The sequence below is a fragment of the Hordeum vulgare genome, chromosome 3H, assembly GCF_904849725.1.
Source record: "Hordeum vulgare subsp. vulgare chromosome 3H, MorexV3_pseudomolecules_assembly, whole genome shotgun sequence".
Classification (NCBI taxonomy): domain Eukaryota; kingdom Viridiplantae; phylum Streptophyta; class Magnoliopsida; order Poales; family Poaceae; genus Hordeum; species Hordeum vulgare.
The window spans coordinates 612,385,154-612,390,017 of NC_058520.1; the positions used below are offsets into that span (position 1 = coordinate 612,385,154).

The following is a 4,864-nucleotide window of genomic DNA, read 5'->3' on the forward strand; positions in this document are numbered from 1 at the left end:
CCGATCCAATCCCTTCCCCCACATCGGCGCCGCCACCCACCGCCCCGCGTCGCTCCCTCATACCTCGTCGTGTTGTCATCGGTCATGGTGGGCGTCGCTCCCAGCCTCTCCCCTCCCCACCACTTGACCGACCTGCCTCCCCGTCCTGCTTCTCCCCCCGCTCGTCAGGTTCGAAGCAACCTCCTCCCCCGCTAGGATCCGCGGCTGCCTCCGCAACGGCGAATGAAGGCGGTGGTGTACGCGCTGTCGTCGTTCCAGCATTTACGTAAGCTTAATTTTCATTGGTGGAGATGTTTGTGCCATGCATTGATGACATGGCACATATCCAACCGTCCATCCATCCATCCATCGATCCACCCGCAGCCCAAAACCTAACGCCACTCCTCCCGTCGGTCCCCTCTCCCCTCTCCCCCTCCCCCGATTCAGATCCAGAGTTCCAGACCTCGCCGCCGCCACCTACCGCAAGCCGATCTCGCCACCTGCGCCCGCGCACCACCACCCGCTCACCGCGCAGACCCCATCGCTGGCGTGCAGCAGATCCACCCCTAGTCCATCTCCGGTGACTCCCGAGCCCTTAAGGGTCGCTCTGTCTTCTAGATGGCCTCGAGGGCAACCAGTTCTTCCTCAACCTCACCAAATCTAGTATGAATCCTCCGTCTCTCTCAATCTGCGTGTGTAGGTGCTTCCTCACCTCATCTCGTCTCTTTCCCAGATCGACAAGATCTCACTCTCCACCTCGCTCCCCACCCAGCGGCTCAGTCGCATCCGCTTCTCTCACCATGGGGAGTTTGACCAGAAGCATGGCGAGTTTGACCAGAAGCATGGCGAGTTTGACTAGAAGCATGGTGAGTTTGACCAGAAGCATGGCGAGTTTGACCAGTGGCCGGAGGTACGGTTGTCTCTCCCCCCTGTTTTGATTCAGTTTTGGTACGTAGCTGTTTCTGGTGCTTGTCTCCGAAGCTCTATGGGATTGATGCTAATCGTGGCGGCGCAGGTCTATCTTCCGGTGGAATCCCTGAGATCCAAGGAGGAGAGGAAGAGGAAACAGGGGGTCGCGTCTTCAGATCCTCCTGTAAATGCTCTGCTCATCATTTCTTGTTTCTTGTTTATTTGTCTGATTGGCAAAAATGTGCCTGACTCCGACATATGGTGAAATTCATTGAGAAACAAGCTGCATATGAACTGAATCTCACATGCTTAAATTCGTTGAGAAATCAAGATCATGTACTTCTTTATTGGCCTGGACGAAATGTGTTTATTTATGCTTCCATTCACATGTTTCAGGGTCCGGTCACAGTTGTCACAGCAGCAACGACCGAAAGCAGCAGCTCTTGATCCCTTTCTTTGCCACATTGGCCTGTACCAGACTGTTTCTGCACAAGAGCGGCTTGGAAAGAAATCAAATGGCTTGTTTGGTAACTTTGGTTAGGATGAATGTTCAGCATATACAGAACTTGTATGAATCGCTCGTCCACGCATGATTTACTTTTCTGTTCGGAAGAATAATTGTGTGTGACAAGCAGGAAGGCCGAGCCAGTACCCTGGGCAAGCTGCCTGGGCTCTCACTCCAGGCGAGCTGGTGTTCCGGCTGCCGAGGGGATGGGTTGGAAGAACGAGCAAGGTTTGCTCTGCTCTGCTCTGCTGCATATGTTTTCTTAATCTTGGCATGCGAGCTTAAGCAGTTTCTTGTGATGCATCTTTATTATCTCGGTTAAGAATTGAGTTAAGCTTCAGTAATGTATTCTGTGCTGAACTTCTGAATTCTTCTGATAGCCAATCTGCTACTGTTTTCCGATAAGTATGATCAGAACTAAGTTAAGTTTCTTGCTACGATCTGAACTGAGCTATTCTGTTACTTGCTGCTAGCAGATTCGTGATGGAACCGTCCGGTTCAGGAGCAGCAGAACCGGGCGAGGACGGCCGCGACCAAGAACCGACCCATGAGCGCTCCTACGCCCCCTCCAATGGAGCCGGACCCGCGGTGGCGGAGACGAGGGAGGCGCCCAACTCGTTTGGACTGGAGTGCGTTCCTGAGCGTTTCTTGGTTTCCTCTTGCGCAGTTCAACTCGTTGCGCGCGGGAGAGGCGATGCATAGGAAGGAACGGGTATGATCTTACTGCTCGCTCGCTCTCTTGTGATTTGTTGCCAAATCTTTCTGGTGTGATAGCATGCTTTGCACTTGATAGGAGACGTTTCTTGATTTGTCTATTTGGTGTGATAGCATGCTTTGCACTTTTGCTGCGAGTGAAAAATGTGGGGATCATGTCTTGGCAGTGCTTGCTGTCATATTTTGGCAAGAAGAAATCTTGATGCCAAAATGTATCAGTTTTCATTGTAGATGAATGTCGTTACAGTAGTTTCCAATCCGGTTTACTGTTAACACCGGTATCTTCACATTTTACGCGCCTTTCCTTTCCTTTCCATATTACTAGTTTTAGTAACAAGTAAATTATAAGGTCTGGTTTACTGTTAAATTAGCTCTAGTTTTCTGTCCTGGTGAACTCTCAAGAGTGACTCTGTTTGATTTATTTTTGCGTATCCATAGAAAGGACAATCTGATGAAAAAGGAAAATACACAGCGCCATCTTAAGCTTTAACTAGTAGCACAACCAACCCCAATGTGGTCACTCATTGTTCCAAATAATATTAATAGTTATTATTATGTGGTCACCTGGACATGTGCCCAGATCCATATATGCATGATTGGTACCTGTATAGATCTACAAAGGGAACAACATCTGACACTGCCTGTCCTCCGATTAATTATAAATAATATTACTACATATTGTTACTATCTGGCACAGTAATTTTTAGATTTTTCTTCTCAAACATGAATACAAGTAGATGGCAGTTTGTATTAGAATTTCGTCGATTCGTCGCGCTTTACTAACTGCCATCGGGGAGTGGATCAAGATGATGCGCTATACATGCATGTTGCTATGCTGTTTATGTGGGTGGGAGTTCATAATTCAGTAATCAACAATGTCGACTCATGCATTGCGTTTTTCTGTTACTACTTGTATTTATTCCTGGTATATGTCTTTCTCGCAACTGTGTATCAAGTTGGTCTGTTGAACATTGACGGATTCTACGATCAACTGGTGCATCATACTTGTTTTCCTTCAAAGTTTTCCTGAATATTATTATTTTTGTGTGCAACTTATCTTAGAGTGACCATGTATGTCAGTATACTCAAGTAACTGAATGTATTCACGTTAACTCTGTTAAGTACTAGTAAATTTAGAAATTTAGTTCATAGAATTATTGGTAGGAGCAGTAAACGAGTCAAACAAAAATATCCATATGCAAATGTCGGTCTATGTTTGATTCAATTTGGTTTGCTCTGCTACTGAAGCTCCTATCCGGTCTAATGTTTTTTGTTATGTCTCTTTTTCTGTTGCTAGGAAAGTGATGAGAAAATGTCGATGATGCCTACTGGGGACATTCAAATCAACACAACATAAAAATTTCTGAACCTATGTCTCATAGGAGAGTGGAATGAACTCCATTGTTAGTAGATGTGTCATTGTTTTATTTTGCAATTCTGTCCGTTCTTGCTATATTCCTATGTAAGGAAATGTATTTATGAGATGATTTATTGTGTTATGTAAACCTCGGAGATGTATTATGTGATGTTATATGATGGATGATTTTAATTTGAGTTGGAGTATTCTTGATTTGAATATGAAATAGTGTTGGATTTAATATTGGACAAATAATTGGGTTGCAAAGGCCCAACAAATAGAAATGAAACCAAGTTCAGGAACAAAAAGTTGCTGAATTCAAAAATGAAAAAGGCCAAAACTGAAATTGGACCAAATGTATTTGGGCACTAAAAGGCCAGGGCCCAAATTATAATGATAAAAAAAATTCGAAAAAAAACATACTAAAGTGGCTGTAAATAGGCTAAGGCCCAAAAGAAGTCCAATAAGAAAAGGCCCAAAAAAATAAAACCAGCCCATGTGATCAATTGAAATGGGTTGGGCTGATTTCAACTATGATGTTTTGATTTCGTCGTAACTTTGCCACGTAGGACTGGGTTATATTGTCAACGATGATTTAGGATCGTCGTAAAGGTTACGACGATCCAGGAATCGTCGTAGAAGTTACGACGATTTCGATCAAAACGTCGGTGTTGTTCATTTCTGACGCTCCGTTTTCGACGCTTGGTTTTTCGTCGTGAGATCGTCGTAAACTAAAAACCGTGACGATGTAGCGACGAAAATATACCGTCGTGTATTAGCATATTCCTTGTAGTGGCCAGGACGATGATCCCATGGATACGGATAACGCTGCCACATCCCAGCAAGGTACGTTGTGACGACTCCGAGAGTTTGCATTATTGTTTCGCGAGTGCTGCCTTTAATCTTGCCCTTTTTCTGTAACCTCATGTTGTTCAGTCGGGCTTCCTTCAGAGGTGATTCATCTAGAGGAGGACAACCAAAGGGGATCAGGGCCAACTTTGGCGCCTGTCCTTGAGGTTGTTTCATCTGCTGCTGCTCCCACCACGGACGCGCCGCCGACCGAGACGATGTCGTCGACTCAGGCGGTGCCCCTCGCGGCGGAACCGACTGGAGCGGGACCTGGGATGCCCAAGGAGTCTTCTGTCGTGCCAGGTCCGTCGACCGTCCAGTACAACGCTCGACACCTCCCGGAAGACCAAGTGGGAGCTGCCAAGGAGGCCATGGTGCAAGTGGAGTTGATGGTGGGTGATGCCAAGGGAGCGTACGACTCCATCGCGTCTTTTTACAAGACAAGCTTGGAGCTCCGGGACGATATCCGAGTAAGTGCGCTAGTAAGTGTTTACTTTCCTCTTGTAACCCACTCGGGGTTTAAGTGATATACTCGGATACAGTAGGATTAT

General features: G+C 46.3%; 1 long non-coding RNA gene across 3 annotated transcripts; it reads left to right on the top strand.

The window, feature by feature from the left end:
* The first annotated feature begins 482 nt into the window (after positions 1-482).
* Positions 483-2,297, top strand: LOC123441123. 3 transcript variants are annotated; one of them, XR_006630414.1, is made up of 5 exons: positions 483-889; positions 995-1,072; positions 1,285-1,456; positions 1,524-1,621; positions 1,870-2,297. It is a non-coding gene; the product is annotated as an uncharacterized LOC123441123 (long non-coding RNA). The 3 variants fall into 3 exon arrangements; XR_006630413.1 differs by having other exon boundaries at positions 484-642; positions 713-889; positions 1,285-1,621; XR_006630412.1 differs by having other exon boundaries at positions 485-889; positions 1,285-1,621.
* Positions 2,298-4,864: the final 2,567 nt, after the last annotated feature.